This window comes from Panthera tigris, chromosome X, assembly GCF_018350195.1.
Source record: "Panthera tigris isolate Pti1 chromosome X, P.tigris_Pti1_mat1.1, whole genome shotgun sequence".
NCBI lineage: Eukaryota > Metazoa > Chordata > Mammalia > Carnivora > Felidae > Panthera > Panthera tigris.
In genome coordinates, this window is record NC_056677.1 from 39735928 (window position 1) to 39754821 (window position 18894).

Consider the following 18894-nt stretch of genomic DNA (forward strand, 5'->3'; position numbering starts at 1 on the left):
GCATTCCACTGCAGGCTCCTGGCCGTGACCACGGGGGCGAGGTCATCGGCTTCTGATGACAGCAGGGCACCGGGTGACCTAGGAATCAGGTAAGTAGCTGACCCGCCCCTCTGACTCAGCCAAGACTTCCTGTGCCACAGGCGTCTCTCAGACCTAAGTGGGCTCATTAAGGGCAGACCGCGTGGGCGGTGTCACATTGGGCAAGTCGCTTCCCCATTGCGTGCATCAGTTTCCCCGCGTAAAACAGGGGTGAACGGATTGGCGATATTCACTTTTTGCGAGGATTCAATATAAGTTAAGGTAGGTAAAGCATTTGATACGTCTAGGGGCCAGGACACTGCTGTGGGCGTCAGTGATGCATTTACATCAGTGCCTGGCACATGAGAGGAGCTCAATGTGTTGTCAGTAATTAGAGGTCCACCGACCTGTATCGGACACTGTGATCATTACGATGACGATCTGATAACGGTAACAGGGGGACTCTTCTACCTATGAAAACTGCCAGGGGGTCTGGTACAGCACTCCGTAATCAAACACCAGTAAACCATACGAACGCCTGTACTAAGTGGGATAAATAGAGACTATATATAAATAGCCTCCCCTCAGTTCAGGTCATGGTTAATGACCAAATAAATAGTCAAAACCACTTAGGAGCAGAAAATAGGAAGCCCTTCAGGCATGGAAAATCCATGACTCCCTAATTAATCTATGCCAAACAGTATCTAAACCACCCCTCCCCCCTCCAAATACAGGGCACCGTAAGAGACTCGGTCAACCGAGTCACTTCTACGAACGGCAGGTCTTAAAGTAGTTTTTCACTACAGGGCGAAATACTTGGGTTTTACCACCATTTCCAGGGTACAACCTTCTTTCCCACAGGAAACGGACAAGCTATCAAAGGGCAAATAACTGACTTCAAAACACGTGCCTTAAAAGAATACAGTGTTCTCCGCAGTCAGCCCAGAGGAGATGAAGAAACTCATCAGCCCAAATGGTTAAAGTCAGCCAAAGGGGTTAAAGGATCCTGCCACCAAAGGATTTGCACCAACCCATGGAAGCCGACCTCTCCCGCCTCTTTATTAGCCCCATATGTTGTTATTTACCTTCCCCAACTTTTCGGACCCCTTTCCGTGGATTCTATTCCTGAAGTATTTGCTTTGTTCGAAACCTGTGTTTACCACTCCCATGGCGATCCGGACACAAAGGCGAGTCGGGAAGACGTGGAATGAACGGAGGTACTTAATGTTGCTTCATGGTTTTTTCCCCTTCTCATTATCCTCCTACTCAATGAGACTGTAGTGGGAGGTCTGAATGACATTTCCAAACCGAGAACTTAAAGCTACATTTCAACACCCAACCCCTCAGTTGTCATAGGAACAACACTAGGCGGCTTATCTAGATTCTAACAAACAGCCACTTGTTTCGCTAAGAAATTAAGCCTCCTCCCCCAATCAAATATATACACACACCCCATATACCTAACCTTAAAAAAAAAATACTTCTGGATAAAACTGTATACTACACCAAAAACTTAAGAAACAAGCCCAAAGGGAGCATGTTCATATCCCTGAGTATGCAAATATCAAATGCTATTTGCGAGAAATTGTTTTGAGGTCTGTCACTTGACCTGCACACCTTCAGTCTGTAGTTTTACATGCCCCACAAAGCCAAGGTGCTCGTATCTTTTCAGAGCACACAAAAAAAATACCCTCCGTAACCCCAATAGAGAAGTCAGGGCAATGTTAATGGCATTTATCCTACATGTATTTTTAAAAATCAGTAAGTTGGTAACAAAAGAGCAAAGAGAATTAAAAACATGAAGAGCTAAAGGAACTCTTCTGGAATATACTTCCTGGCATTTACTGTTTCCACCTGCTTCTGCTTCCATTATATTTTTATCACTCAAAACAACGGCTTCTCAGTGGATGAGTAAAACCTAAAACTTAAGAGGCTTTTTTTTTCTCATTAAGCATGGCAGTAGCCAGATTATTAAATCATCAAGTTTTGCCCAGGTATTTACATGAAATACAGAGCTCAAGGTAACTGAGAATCACAGAACACAAGCTAACAATTGGATAGAAGTTACCTGTAAATATCTCAAACCTATAAATTCAGGGGCTTCAGGGAAACCAGGAGAGTTTTTCCTGTCCTCAGCCACACCTTAATTAAAGTCAAATAACCTGTAACAGTCACACGTTTGGATCACCAATCTGGTTTGCTGGCCATGTTCACATTGCTTTTTGTTTCTTTCTTTGAAACTAAATCCTGATACCGGAGTTTTGAGAGCTCTTAGTCTGAGCAAAATTGACCTTACAAGTCATCCTGTTTTTTATGATACGTTTTTCTCCTTTTCAAGTTAAGGATTTTTAAGATTTTGAAAGTAACGGAATGGGAAGCAAAAGTCAGACGGGCAGATTCGACTTTCAATTTGCCTTAAGGTACTTAAAACAGAAATCAACAGCATTATGTCCTACAGAACCCCAAACGTAACCACTCTGTCAGTAACGGTTTTAATTATATATAGTCACATTCATAAAGGAACATCACCAAAACTACCTATATCATTGCTAGCAGTTAAATAACAACATTTTTTTTCCTGTCGGATTCTATAAGGAGACATCACATGGTTGCTCGTAGTGACCAATAAGAAAATAGTAAGATCAGGTAGCCACCCCAGCCCCATTCTAACTATATTTTCTTATTCTAGTCCCCCTTCCCGGCACAATCATTCTTAAAAAGCCAAATCGAGAAATCAGACACTTTAAAATGTAAAAAAACCTATTACCAGCTGAATCAGCCCCTCACGATCGGTAGGAAATGTTTCCAATGCATTACTTAAACTTTCATTTTGTAGAGTTCTAAGTAAATAGTTGTCATCCTCGGGTAGAGGGAGGGCTAGGAGGGCAAGCTGGGGAATTCTGAAAGCAACCCTTCAAATATTATACAGACTATTCAGACTAAATGGAAACCTATACCCATGGACTATCAGTGCCCCAACTCTACCAAACAGCCCGTTTGATTTGTTTCTCCCCACTAAGAAGAAAAAGGGGGAGGGGAAGCCAACTGGTTATATTACATGTATTTCTCTAAACCGGCAAAGCCCAGCTCATCATCTTTGTTAATAACCTGGCTTCTTCTCAGACTTTATGGTATATTCCTGGGCGACTTCTTTCGAGAATTCCTCCCTCTGTTTATGTGTTCTCTGGTTCAACACAGTTGTTAGGGGTCTGTGAACAATTTTACAATTCCCACATACACCATATGATATCTATTAGGGAGTGATGCCACTTTTCACTTACCAATTCTGGATAAAGCAGTATTTCCTGGTGACAGAATGCTGCTGCTTCCGTTCGCTACAACTCCCTCTTCACAGCTTGATAAATCTGATTATAAAATGTCTTTGTTCCAGATCACACGAGGCGCTTTTCCTGCGAAAGTTTTCTAAAGAGTTAACTGCATTTCATTCCTGTTACAAAACGAACAAGAACAAGGGGTGGGGGGGGGGTGGGGAACAGGGAGTTAAGTCCACACAAGTTCCTGGCAAAAAAATTTTAGCTGCATTTTTCTGAGTTTAATCAGTAAGCTATATTAAAGTGACAGTTACCAGTTCGGGGAGCCAGAGTTTGATCAAGTCGGCCACCACCGGTGTTGGGTGTCTTCTAGTGATGTGCAGACCCCAAGGAAGAAGTCACTTGGTCATCTATCACATGTAGCTGAATCACTGGACACCCGCCACCCCCCCCCACACCTCCACCCTTGTTGAGCAGCACTCCGGGCAGGACGGTGGCTGGACACCCAAAGCAGGACCTCTTATAGGGACCCGCCAATTAGCTGCTGACCAATCACAGACAGCACCTAGTACCTAAGTCACATGACAGGGCAGTCCCTATGACTGCAGGATTTCTGAATTACTGGGGTTACACAAAGGACACTCATTCAGGAAAAGAGAAAAAAAAAAAAAAAGCCATAAGCCGAAACAGAAAACGCCCAGGCTGTGACAACTCCGGCTTTAAAACAGGGAACACCCGAACTTCACACAGACCGAGAGAAAGCCACAGCCAAGCCAGGATGAAAATCAGAGGAATGCCTGGCACTTATTAAAAATTAATCCCAAAGCAAAGGCTGAGTTTACAAACCCACTTCAGCTATAAATACACTCTTCCTTCCTCTACAGTCTCCCCGACAATTCTGCATTCTAAACGTCTTTAGTTCAGAAGGCTCCAGTGAGCCTCGGGAAAACTCCGGTAGGAAACTGGGTAGGAGACACGAGCCCCTTCTCTTCCCATCCCCTCAAAATACCCCCAACGGAGATTCGAAGTGCGCCATCAACAAGTTTCTTAACCAAAATGCATTCCTTTCAAAATGGTTGGATAACTCAGGCCAAATTAAACCTTGTCGTGACACATTTGTACGGTAGCTACCAAGTCCTATGTGTCTCCCCCCACCCCCGCTCTCTCTCTCTCTCTCTCTCTCTCTCTCTCTCATGTAATCGTTTTAGGCTGCTCACATCAAGAACATTCTCATTAAGTAAATGAGTCCCCCCTCCCCACCACCACGTACTAGCTACCAATCTATTTATGTTAAATACCTCCGATTTATTGCTTACACATTTATGTCCTAGGAAAAATTCAATTGTGAAAACCCCCTACCATTTCTTTGCCCCCTCCCACCCAAAAACGGTACTTACAAATGTTGTCTGTTTGGGTCTGTCAGTTTCTCCCCCTCCCCCGACATCTGAAGCCAAAACACGCGCTCAACTTCATCCTTCAAACCTAAAGGCCCTATTTTGATCGTGCAAGGCTGCAACGGCTCTTTCTCCGAGGCAAGCCCAGAACACTGTGCTGCTGGCCATTCCCAATTTATGGAAGGAAGCGTATGTCAAACAAACCAGGTGATGACTCACACTGCCTCCCCCAGCCACATTTTCCCTAGAATGGGAGGGTAGCGTAAGTGCAGCCCATTTGGATGTGACTCAGTTTTATGAGACTGGTGATTGTAGTTCATCTGACAAGCTCACATTTTTTTTTTTCCTTTATAACGTGTACATTTCAGGATCAGAATGCACGTTCTAAACAGTTTCAAAGAACTGGACCGCGGAAACGAGAAAGTTGCAAGATTATTTTTAAGGTACGGCAAAGCTCTGGTTCTAGTCCCAAATCCTTAAAACTTCCTGATTATCCCTTGAAAATGTCATACCTGAGGCAACCTAACCTTTGAGTTCACAGGACAGCCGTAAACGAATTTTATACATTTAGGTCTACTAGAGGCTTTCACCGGGGGAGGGGGGACTCAGACTCCTTCTGTCTTGAGGACCCAGCTGCAAGTCCAAGTCTGGGGCCCACGTGGCAGGTTCTTCAGGAAGTGGTCGGGAGCATAAGAGCCACGTTGAGGCTTTCACTTTTGCATTTACTGCAATTCACATACTAACCTGAGCTCCTCTCCCTCTCTCTCCCTCTCTCTCTCTCTCTCTCTCACACACACACACACACACACTCATGCAATTCAACCACATCACACGCACACTCACACAAATCTATACAGTCCTCTCATCCCAACATGCTAAGAGCTGCAAGAGAAAAACTTGGAAATCATCAACTGTCATCTATGAAAATTCCCATTAAATACACGGCCATGCCGAAAAGTCTTCACCTCAGGAAAAACTTTACTACCAAGATGGCAGAGGCATTATATGGAATAAACTGTTCCCGGGTATTACACAGGCAGGAAGAAGGCAGTCCTAAGAAGTGCAATTCCCCACCCGAAAAATCTGGAAGGCTTGGTCTGAGCAAGTTTCACTAGAGTTATCTCTTGTCAGAGTGCTTCCTTTAACCTTGAGCAAAGCCAGCAACCGCTTGGACTAAGGCTGAACATTTATGGTTGACAATGCCTTGATGGAGGACTAATTCTGTTACAACAGGAAAAAGATTCTATTTCTAGAATTCACAAAATTGTTCAAACACCTAACTTTCAAATTGGTAGATGAGGCCAGAGAAAGGGTATACACACTGAAACAGTGAAAAAGAGCTAATTCCGGGCCCGACTATTCACTTTACAAAACGATTCCCTTGAGGGTTTTGCTGCAATAAACCCTACATTAAATATACATAGAGAACTGACTTTTGGAAACTAAAGTCACATGATACAATTCAGAAGCCCATTTCTTTTTTTTAACATTTTTTTAAATGTTTTTCTTTATTTTTGAGACAGAGAGAGACAGACATGAGCAAGGGAGGGGCAGAGAGAGAGGGAGACACAGAATCGGAAGCAGGCTCCAGGCTCCAAGCTGTCCGCACAGAGCCTGACACGGGGCTCGAACTCACAGACTGTGAGACCATGACCTGAGCTGAAGTCGGACGCTTAACCGACTGAGCCACCCAGGCGCCCCTGGAAGCGCATTTCTGAATTACACTTTTGAAGCCTTGGTATTTTAACTGCACGCACATAGTTGTCATTCAGTTATTAAAACATATTCATACTCCAAAAGGGACGTGTTAATCTAGCCACGGACTTTTTGAGTAAAATTTTACTGGCTTAAAGAAAGTTACCTCCGTATGACAGGGAACATAAAATCTATAATTACGTGGCTTTCAATGGAAATAAAAACAGGCTATGAAAACAGAACGTGAATAAAACCAAACACTGAAAACTTTGGCATCTAAAAGAATCTATAACATTTTAAAAGCTTGGAGCCAGACCTGCTGGGATTCGAATCCTGGCTCTGTCATTCCTAGCTGTAGCACCTGGGTTAAAAATGTAATACATGTAGGTGCTGAGGACAGTAAGCACTATATAAAGGCTGGCTTCCTATTACTGTCATCATATTACTGTCATCATGTCACTTCTACCCTTTTCGCCATTCTTTGTGCCACTGTTTTAGAGTCAGAGACACCTTAGTCTAAACAACAGTTCTGCCCGAGAAAAATACAATCCTGTAACTTTTTTTTAAAAAAAACTCACTTGTAACTATTTTACTAATGATGACAAATACCTCACCAGGCCATATTCTCCTACCAAAGTTTCGGTACATATTCCTCTGATTTTACATTTGACATCTGTTTGGGGTCTTTCCGTCCAAACTTCTCGGAGTTTCCAAAATCCGGTACAGAATCGGGTCCGGGCCGGCCAGGGAAGACGTTCAAAAAGAACTTCCATTCCAGGCGGCCCAGATGGGTCAAGACATGAAACTCATCAGCCAGAAATGAAGGTGAATGGGTCAAAGACTAGGGGTAACACTATATCCCTGTTGGGGCCACGGGTGGGGGGGGGCAAACAGAGGTATGAGGAAGGGGTCCCAGGCTCAGAAAACAGTACGTGAGATCCACTGTTTATACAGGGTCAAGACACAAAACTTTATGATGGTTACCCTAAGGGAAAATCATGGAACGGAGGGTGCATTCTCTCCTTTGTGGTCTTTCATTAAGAAATTTCAATTCTTTTTTTATCCTAGTATTTATTGATTTTTTCTTAATTTTATTTTTTATTTTTTAAGAGATGTTTGAGAGAGACAGAGAGACAGAGCGCAAGCGGGGGAGGGACAGAGAGACAGGGAGACCCAGAATCCGAAGCAGGCTCCAGGCTCCGAGCCGCCGGCACGGAGCCCGACGCGGGGTTTGAACTCACGAACCGCGAGATCATGACCTGGGCCGAAGTCGGACGCTTAACTGACTGAGCCACTCCAGGCGCCCCAAGAAATTTCATTTCTTAAAGGAGAAAACTACATGGGTTTCCATCTGAAAACCATACGAAGACACTCAAGCATCCCACAAACCCTTCGGTAACAAAAGCTAATCGTTTCCAGCCAGCATATAACATATTTGAAGAATGATAAGAAGGACAGCAACCAGACATTTCTGAGGCTCAGGCAAGCTTTATAAATATGGAGCTCCTCAAATATGGTGCTCGACACTGCTCTGGGGGATATGAGAAGTAATTCTAGGTTTTGTTCGAGGGCGAACAACTGCTCCAACCTGTCTTTATCCAGGCAACGTTTGTGAGACAGATGGTAACATGATGGGGGGAAAGCCGGCAACACGGGGAGAAGGTGGTGAGGGTTACAAATGAGTGTTTGGGGGACGGTTTGGTTTTGCTCCCCTGCATGTCAGTTCCGAGACGCCCGGAGACCCGGTTCAACGGTTCAGTTAAAGGCAGGTCCGGAGCCCCGGCACAGAGCTTCCTCTGGGCCACCACTCCTGTCCCCAGGCAATCGCTAAAATACCAAATGACCCAACTGTGTCGGGTTCCCACGAACCGGAACTACAGGTCAGGACGCAAACAGCCTGGGTTCCCGGTTCCAAGACTGGCTCTGGGACTAGCACGTGGGGAGGGACGTGGGAAAGTCACTTCATTTCACGGAGGCTTTGTTTGCTTGTCTGTTTCATCTGGAGAAGGGGAATCGATGAGAAGAACTCCATGGCTGCCATCCCCAGTTACCAACCTGACGACTCCTGGCGGGGCTCGGAGGGGGGCAGGGGGAACCCAACAATCTTAAGCTTCCAAGCCACACTGCTCCTTTGAAGGTTGAAGGTTCCAGAGCAACGTCATCACGGCCCAATGATCAAAAATCTTTCGGACGGCTGCTCGATTCACTTTTTGGCTGCTCACGAAGTACCCTACTTGGAGATCAGAAGACCACCTTCGTGTGTGTACGGTACAAGGGAGAGTCCCGATCTGAACAAAATGAAAACCTGCCTACGTGGCGACGGGTGTGCACGCCCTATGGACACGCACGCAAACGAAGTCTAGGCTTACGTAAGACCATCTGAACGTTTCTCTAGGAGAGCGCTGCCTCTGGTTCCACGCTTTTTTGTGTGTTATATAAGCAGCCACTTTGCCCGTCTTCCTGCAGTGCTCTCAGAGCTGAGCAGTATACTGTGCTCAGAAAAGTTTTTATTCGTCGTCTGCTTTCCCCCACCCATTTTAAAGAACGAACTGACTCAGTTTTCTGATGGCAATGCCACCGGGTGGGAGTGAGTATGGGGGCGGCAGGGTGGGAGAAAGGGGGATGAGGAGAAGGTGGTGGTAGGAACCAAGAGCTGAATCACAGCCATGTGAGTAATCTTAGGCTTTTTTTTTTTCTTCCTAAGGGTATGAATCAAATTAAGCTTGTTTTGCTGTGGGTGAAGGAAGAGGAATATAATAGCATGAATCAGAGCAATTATCAAATATGCGGCACTCACTGAAAATTAATTACAATCACTGCCTTCTCTCGCTCGTCTGCCAGAAGATGCCGGAGAGCTTTTGTTCATCAATATAATCCTTTACGAGACCTCTTAAGGGCTTGGACTTGATCCTCGCCCGCTTCCCTTTAAAAATTTCCTTTTACACACGAATTTCAGAAACAGGAATCACTTCGGAGCTTCTGTGAGATAATCTTTGGCCCTTGGAGACAAGTGTGAAAACAACGTGGCTAGCGCTGGGTAGAGACCAGGTTACATAGGCTCTAGCCGTGAGGGCTGGAAGCAAAATACTGAGTTTATGAAAACAATTGCTCAGAAATGAGTTTAACCTCTCCGGAGCTCTCCAAGGGGAATGCTGTGTGCAACAACAAACCCTTGGGGGGGAAAAAAGTGGGCATCCTTTCACAAGGGTTTTCGGCGAGAATAAAGCTGCCGCACAACATTTCTGAACTACCTTATGCTGACATAAGTGGATCCTCATCGGTTTGAGAATTTACAAGGAGTCATATTGAGACAACAATGGCTCAGAACATATAAAATCAGGTTTTCTGGAATTTACGTAAAGAGGAAGAACACAGCTCAGTTATTTGTAGTCAGGGAGCAGACCTAACCAGATTTATAGAAAGGCACTTCCTTTTAGGCCGTATTTTTAAACCCGATCTATTTAGTAATTCATGGCATCTAAATATTACCATGGGAAAAAACTGGCTACCTAAAGAGAAAGGCGCGATATATCTATAGATATTCTATACATAGGCAAGTGCACCCTGTGAATTCAGTACCCTTACAGAACATTCCACACACAGGAGCTCGAGGAGGATAGTGTCTTTATCACACTGTCACGTTTTCCAAAGTTCATTTCTATTTATGGGACAACGTACTTTGTGCCAGTACAACCTTTACTGAGGGGGGGGAAGGCGGGAGGGTCTCCAAATAAATGATTTCAAGAGTACTCTGAATAAGCAAAACTTTTTAACTTTTCCATGCCTCTGTGTTCTTCAATCTGGAAATTGTAATCTGTAACACACTTCCAAACCTGTCATGTAACATTAACATTTTGGAGATTTTAGTCAAGATCTATTTACATAATCTAGAAAGATATAGCAATAGAAGGTTCACACAACATGAGCCAGATGTATTTTGAGACTAGGTGACTTGGCGATCTCTGGATAACCCCAGCCCCCCAGTTACCTGCTACCTGGTCACAGCCAAGTTCACGACATTGCAGTATTTAACTTTCTACATTTCAAGCCAGTAACTCTCCCCACTTAGACTGTCTAGTTTCTCTTGCAGCAGAACCAATACTCCCAAACTTGATTTTGTCACATCCTGAACTGTCTCTATGGCAAGGGGCTAGGAGTGACCAGAAATATTCTATTCCTGTTTTAGCTCTTCTCTTTTTTTTTTTTTTTTTTGAAATGTCCTCAACAGTAGGGGCGCCTGGGTGGCTCAGTCGGTTAAGCGTCCGACTTCGGCTCAGGTCATGATCTCCCGGTTCATGGGTTCAAAGCCCACGTCGGGCTCCGAGCTGCCAATGCGGAACCCGCTTGGGATTCTGTCTCTCCTTCTCTCTGTCTGCTGCTCCCCGGCTTGTGTGTGCGTGCGCTCTCACTCAAAATAAAGAAACTTTAAAACAAATTTAAAAAATGGAAAAAAAAACACTACTATTTTAATGGCGAGCTTTTATTTCCAAGCTTGTACCAAGTCCTGTTTATTATTATTTTTCCTATACTGTATCTCCCAGTTCACTCCCTAATTAAAATACCTGACCCATCATTATCCTGTCTCCAGGATGTGGCCAAGCTATCAAAAAACGCAGCAGCCAGGGAAATGAGGGGGGGGGGTCTAAAGCACCCTGGGATTAAAGGATCTAGACGTATTTAAGCGGAAGGAAGGCAGGGAGGCACAGAGATACCTGTGTGTTGTGTGATGTGCGGTTAAGAAAAGTCCTATCATGTGGATGGGGCGCCTGGGTGGCTCAGTCGGCTGAGCATCTGACTTTGGCTCAGGTCACGATCTCACGGTTCGTGAGTTCGAGCCTCGAGTTGGGCTCTGTGCTGTCAGCCTGTCAGTGCAGAGTCTGCTTCAGATCCTCTCCCTCTCTCTCTCTCTCTCTCAAAGATAAATAAACATAAAAAAAGGGGGGAGGGCTGAAACAGAAACCTGGCAGGGAGGTTAAAAGAGAACTCACCCTATCCAGCGTGTGGCTGGCCTTAAGTCCCTTCTGACTGTGTGATTTTAGAACTGCACTATTTCCAGAGTTTTTGTAGAGCATTGTAACTCACTCTAAATTTCGTTACAAGAAAGCTTGTGCTGAAGCAAAAACACAAGTCGATGCAGGGTTCCCCTGTTGGAGAAACAGGTCGCAAATTAATTCAACCTGATTATTTCCTCCGTGACGTGACAATCAATACGTGAATCCCTCTGTGACGTCTCTGCCTCTGATCTCAGCTCCCGTGACGGGGGCGGGGGGGTGCCTATAAAGTGAATGGGCTGGTTGTACCGTAGGACAAAGCCGCTTATCATCTCCACTCCTACCCCCACAGGTCACTGGGAGAAAACAAGATGATCCAGTTAACACCCGTGGCTGTGCTACGGTTAACCTAAGATGTCACCAGCGGGGGAGAAAGCTGGGAGATGGGTGTACGAGCCCTCTGCATCCTGGTCGGGACTTCCTGGGGGCTTATTACTATTTCAAAAGAAAGAGCTGGAAAGCAAAACGTGCCGCTGTCCGAAAAACTGACCTTCGCCTCATCATTCCCAAACCAAAGGCAAAACTCATTTTTGGATAATTACTCCCAAGGGTGCCGGTGGCTCTCAATGCCGGAGAAAACGTTCGGTAAGAAACCCAGCACACCGTAACTCCAGTTACCTGCCCAAGCCTCTCCCTTCTTTTGGAATGCCTACGCTAGAGTGTGCATGAAGTACGCACGACCTGAAGATACGCCGGCGTTTCCGAAGCTAAAGTGAGTAGCTGAAAATGACATTAATATGTACACGTTAGTTTTAGAATCCCAAGGTGCAGAAAAGAGACCCGCCCTATTTCACCCAACCTGAAACGTCGTGGATTTAAGACGCTCCGTTTTTCTATGTGCCATTAGGAAAGAAACAAACTTCGCCGATGAGCTGGGACCCGATGACACCACGCCTCAAAGACAGTCTCGTTTGCGCTGTCTGGGAGGTGGGTTATTTCTCGTGCCTTCAGTTATGTTGCTTGGCGTGTGACTGGCAGTCCCCCTGTATGCACCTCGAGCAGCCAGGGACAGTTTCAACTACTTCTGTCTGCCTGGTTGCTGCTTTAGAAGAAGACGTGGGGTTTCACCTCATGTCTCCAACAATGCACATCTACCTCGCTAATGTCAAATTTACTCCCTGCGGTGCGAGTGCCTTCCTTTTTATGTACACAATAGGATTCGGTTTTGGTGCCAATAGAATTCTATTTCAGGAAGTGTAATCTTACTGAGAGCACATCAAATGGCAGATACCCTCAGCCATCTACAGAACCAACACTGCAACTCAACTAAACTGGTGCCCGTGCAAACGGCCGTGGCCAACTTTGTGCATGCACGGGCGACAGCATCGTGATGACTGCCTGACAGATGGCTATTAAGAGAGGCTTTCCATTCTAACATGCATCCAGATTTTTCAAATGGCCGGGGGCGCCTGGGTGGCTCAGTCGGTTGAGCGTCCGACTTGGGCTCAGGTCATGATCTCACTGCTCGTGGGTTCGAGCCCCGTGTCGGGCTCTGTGCGGACAGCTCGGAGCCTGGAGCCTGCTTCGGATTCTGTGTCCCCCTCTCTCTCTGCCCCTCCCCTGCTCGTGAGGCAAGGGTAGGTAGGACAAAGCACCTGGCTGACTAAACCAAAAGAGAGGACAGTGACATGGCCTTGGTGGTTATCAGTGGAGACAATGGTGACTGATCACATCTGAGTGATCTTTTTAATGTTTATTTATTTTTGAAGGGGGGAGACATTGAGCATGAATGGGGGAGGGGCAGAGAAAGGGAGACAGAGAATTTGAAACGGGCTCTGCTCGGAGAGCAGAGAGCCACATGGCGGGGCGGGGGCTCAAACTCACGAACCAAGAGATCATGACCTGAGCCGCAGTCAAACACTTAACGGACAGAGCCACAGGCGCCCCCAGGATATCTTTTAAAGGAAGGGACGACGGGACTTGCAGACGCGGGGTAAGCTAAAGAGAAGACTCAATGGGGACTCCAGGGTTTCTGGAAGAAAGGAGCTGCCGTTTCTCAAGCCGGGACCGGCTGGGTATGGCAGGGGTGGGGAGGTGTACAGAGGGGAAGGAAGAGCTGAGTTTTAGACATGCTCGGTGGGAGATGCCAATCAGACATCCAAGCAGAGATGAAGTTGAAATTGAGCAGAGTTGTAAGATGAAATCATCAGTGTTTAAGTGGCATGTAAAGCCAAGGGATTAACTTGACTTTGGGAGTGAGGACAGATAGAGAAGTGGTAGGAGGACCGAGGCACTTGAGTATGAAGAGGTTGGGGCCATGCCAGGAAATGAGCAAAGGAGACTGGCAAGGAACACCCTCGGGCGGGCAAAACACCAAGGAAAGCCAAGTAAAGAAAATGATTTCAAGGAAAAGGAAACCGATTTCTGGAGCAGCGGGGTCGAATCTTGCCTGAAGGCTGAATAAGATAAGGATTGGGAGCTCCTCACTGGAGGCGACACATGGAGGTCCCAGGCACTCAGGACAGGAGTCATTTGGGGGGCTGGGGTGTAGGCTGTAGGTGCAGACAACCTAACTGGAGAGCAAACAATGGGGCACGGGAGGAAACATATTTGAGGCAGTAGATAACGTAAACACCAAGAAATAGCACAGTAGCTGGAAGACGATGCGGGTGGAAGAAACGGATGATGCTGGGGAACACAGATAAGTGCGGGAGCCTCAATTAGGAGACAGAGGATAGGACCCAGTTTGCCACGGAGAGGTTGGCCTTCGTAAGGCAGTACAGGAAAACAACCCCATGCGCACCCATTGAGATATGCCAGTAGATCCAGGGTGGGATGTGTGGAAGGTCTAAATTCTATGTCATACGTCTCTTTAAGAGCTTTCTTTTTAGAGCTGGATTCATTTGTCCTCCGTGACTTTGGGTTGTTGCTGTTGCCCTAATGGATACAGAAAGCCTACCGTCCTGATCCAAATATTTAAACAATTTTTTAAATGACTAAAGAAACATGGGGGCACCTGGGTGGCTCCGTCGGTGAAGCACTCGACTTTGGCTCGGGTGACGATCTCGAGTTTGACGAGTTCAAGCCCCACATGGGGCTCTGTGCTGACGGCTCCGAGCCTGGAGCCTGCTTCGGATTCTGGATGTCCCTCGCTCTCTGCCCCTCCCCCGCTCATGCTCGGTCTCTCGCCATATCAAGAATAAACATTAAACGGGGTTGTGGGTAATGAATGGCATTAGCCTTAGTTTACATAGCTACGAAACACAATGCACGCTAAGTAAAGAGCGTTGGTACCAAATAACACCGCAAAGCCACCACAGCGACTTCAGTATCGGTATCTTTTGTATCTGAGCCACACTGCTGGAAAAAGACCCCAACTACATGGTTTATGGAGATCCATCACCTGATGTCATGACACAAACTTCAGACCGAATCTCTCTCTAGTCTGACACGGGTCACTCCAATCAGAGAGGCACTCCCTCTGTGGCATCTCTCAGAAGCTGAGGAGTTGGTGGTTATCAGGTAGAGTCTGTCTGTGGCCACAGAACTGAGGCTGACCAAGTTCTGGCTAAATGAGGACACGAAGCCCCACTATTGAGCCTCTTGAGTTCTAGATAAATAAGTTACCTGGAAATGACATTACAATTGATTGCAGAAACGCTGTGCATCATATAGTGGCTGTGAAAAGCAGCACCAAAATTCTAACCATTGTTAATCACACACACACACACACACACACACACACACACACACACACACAGACAATCACTTGGTTTTCTTGAATTCGTTTACTCTATCAAGCTTGTCTACACTGCAGACAGCAGAGTAAGGTTAAGAGCACAGGTTTTAAGAGCCAGACTGCCAGGGTCAAGTCCCAGCTTCACCATTTACAAACCGTATAACTTTGGGCAACTTCCTGAACATCTCTGGACCTCTTTTCTCATCTATAAAATGGAGGTAACTAACAGTACCTATTTCATAATAATAATAATAATAATAAGCATCCGACTTCAGCTCAGGTCATGATCTCACGGTCCGTGAGTTCGAGCCCCGCGTCGGGCTCTGTGCTGACAGCTCAGAGCCTGGAGCCCGTTTCAGATTCTGGGTCTCCCTCTCTCTCTGACCCTCCCCCGTTCATGCTCTGTCTCTCTCTGTCTCAAAAATAAATAAACGTAAAAAAAAAATTTTTTTTTAAAGAATGGATAAACCTTAAAAAAAAAGGTGAGTGACTGCTGAGGGTTAAATACATAGAATATGGTGGGGTTAACAAGTAAACCAGGGCTCCCGACTGCAGGTTCAGTCATGCCTCCAACTTGACCTGGGATGTGGGGTCTTCCCGAGAGGGTACTTAGTTGCCTAGGGAGAGATGCCTTGTTGTAAGTACGATGTTTTTTAGCAGGAGAGTTTGGGAATCCCCAGGGTATTTCTGAGAGGACTGTGGTCTCCACCCTGAATACTGTCAAAAGTGCCCGGCCCTCCCTGGTTCTCCCTCACATAAGGTGGCTTGAGGCTCCCAGGATTGTTCCAACCAGGCCTGTCACCACTTGTCCCTTACTTTTAGCCCTTGATTTAATAAGACAGATCCCAACAGATTGGGGAAATAAAGAGACGATGCTATGGATGGCTTCCATATTCAAAATTATACACATTTTAAGAGGAGCAAGGAATGCATGTGCCCTCAGAAGAGGGTCTCAGGGTATTAAAATTTAAATTTGGGGGCGCCTGGGCGGCTCAGTCGGTTAAGCGCCCGACTTTGGCTCAGGTCCTGATCTCACAGTTTGTGAGTTCGAGCCCCGCATCGGGCTCTGTGCTGATGGCTCTGAGCCTGGAGCCTGCTTCAGACTCTGTGTCTCCTTCTCTCTCTGCCCCTCCCCCAACTTGTGCTCTGTCTGTGTCTCTCAAAAATAAATAAATGTAAAAAAAAAAGTTAAAGCAGAACAATGCTTTAAGAAAAATTTAAATTTGTATCACCTATAGACCCTGTGCCCTAAACATCAGTAAGTGAAATATTGGTTTGATTGTGCCCCAAATATCTATTCTTCTAACTCACTTCGTGCAGTCCAAGGCTGGGCTCTGGGTCAGTAGAAACATAAGGGACAGAGACCCTGCCCTCCAGAATTCAAGATGCAATTAGAGAGACCAGATACAAAGATTAGGAAAGGTAACGAATAACCTAAGGCAATTTGTGGGCTCTAAATTAGTGAAACAGACAATACCTTAAGCTCTGGAAGGCTTTCTTCAAAGGAAATGTACAAAGGAAGCCCAATATGTGAATCAGATCAAAGCAAGTGACCTGGCAGAAGCTGGAAGAGCCCCAGCCTCGAGCCCCAAAAGTGCCAAGCCTTCAGAATGCTCGAGAAGGAGAGGTAGGGTGTGCTCTCAAAGGTGAGCGGCACCACAAGCAGGTAAGAACTGCAAAGACAGGTGTGGAGGACTAGAAAAAACTGGCAGCACAATTTCCCCTTTCTGATTTAAATTCTAATCCTGAACCTCTCAAGGCAGCTAGCTGCGCAGCAAGCCAGAGTGGCCTGGGAAGGGCGGGGTGAAGGGCAGAGTTCCAGAGCATTGCCCACTGGCAGAGAGAACTGCTGGGAGCCACACCTCCCATCCCAACCAACCTGGCCTCTTACCCCGGCTCTCACCCAAGGCTCCCCGTCTCAGAGGGTGATCACTGCGTAGGGAGGCGCATAAAGAGGGGGATCCCAACCAAAGGGGCCCCCGAGAGCTAAAATACCAGATACAAATCTCCCAATTTTTCAAGAGGAAAAAACACCGTAGCGTTTATAGCACTGGGTGAGCCAAAGAGAACGTACCAACAGGCCACATTAGAAGAGGGGTCTGAGGCTGTCTTGTCTACTACAACGGTCCCAGCATCTTGCCCGGGGTCCCAACGCACACGGTGTGTCCAATACGTATCTGTTCAATGAGTATGTGAGAATCAAATGTCAGAATAGGCAGCCAACGGTAAGCCGGCTTCTTTGCCTCTCCTCCCTTAGAGAAACGCTGCAGTTTGGGGGACAGAGATGGGGTAGCAGGTTCTAAGTAAAGGGAGGTCTATGTAGAAATTACTCACAAAGTCACCATGAACAGCGTCAGGGTTACTGTATTTGCTCTCCGCACTGAACCTCCTCAAGTTCATTTATTATGCAGTTACGCATAATCGCAATCGAATGCTTCCCTTCCTCTTTTCCCTTCTCACCCTCTTCAAGGACTTCACTTGGAGTTGGGCCAAGAAAAGAAAGTCATTATCACAAAGTAAATGGGGAGCGTATTGTAGTTGCACATCAGGGTGGCAGGTGGCGTTACATCTGTCTCCAGCCTCAGAAGGTAGCAAGGACCTGGGCGGGGCTCTGAGCGTCTGCCCTTCTGAGCCCTGTTCCTCGCTAGGAGACCTAGGAAGGACACGTGCACACTCATGGGGTTGCTAGAAATAGCTCTGGAGCTCTTATCTCAAAATGTATTTCTGGGGTTTTAAAGATGGGTCCCAAGACTCTGTTCTCAGTAGCTCTGGTTGGACTTTACAGAAAGCCAAGTGTGAGGTTTGAGGAATCAAGGGATTTCCAAGGTGCACACGGAGGAAGTTCTACCTAAGGTGTATCCCATACATCAGAATGAAACCGCCCTTACTGGGGCACCTGGGTGGCTCAGTGGGTCAAGTGTCCAACTTCAGCTCAGGTCATGATCTCACGGTCTGTGAGTCCGAGCCCCGCGTCGGGCTCTGTGCTGAAGGCTTGGAGCCTGGAGCCTGCTTCTCATTCTGTGTCTTCCTCTCTCTCTCTCTCTCTCTCTCTCTCTCTCTCTCTCTTCCCCTCCCCCACTCATTCTCGTTCTCTCTCTCTCTCTCTCTCTCTCTCAAAAATAAACATTAAAAAAAATTTTTTTAAAAAAAGAAAGAAACAACTCTTACCAAGGTAATGAGGGGATGGCTCCAGAAAGGCAACCACTGACATGAGATGTTTAATCGGAGCTTGAGGGCAAAGACCAAAGCGTCCCCGAAATGAGCAGATCGTAGAATTGCCAGGGCTGAAGGAATTCCTGATCGTCTTGCTGAGAGCATGTAAGATTTTGGCAATGGTTTGGGCCAGTTTTCAGGTAAAAGGAAAACAACAGGCTGAAGAGGATGAGCACACAATAGGCTTCATTGGAAAAGTGCCTTCGCTGGAGGCTTTATGGAAGCCAGGTCGATTGGTGGGAATGCAAACTAGTGCGGCCACTCTGGAAAACAGTATGGAGGTCCCTCAAAGTTAAAAATAAAACTATTCTACTCTGATACAGTAATCACACTATTGGGGGTTCACCCCCCAAAATACAAAAACGCTAATTCAGGGGCACCTGGGCGGCTCAGTCGGTTAAGCGTCTGACTTCGGCTCAGGTCATGATCTCACAGTTTGTGAGCTCGAGCCCCACGTCAGGCTCTGTGCTGATGGCTCAGAGCCCGGAGCCTGCTTCCGATTCTGTCTCCCTCTCTCTCTATCCCTCCCCGACCAGTGCTCAGCCTCTCTGTCTCTAAAGAATAAATAAATG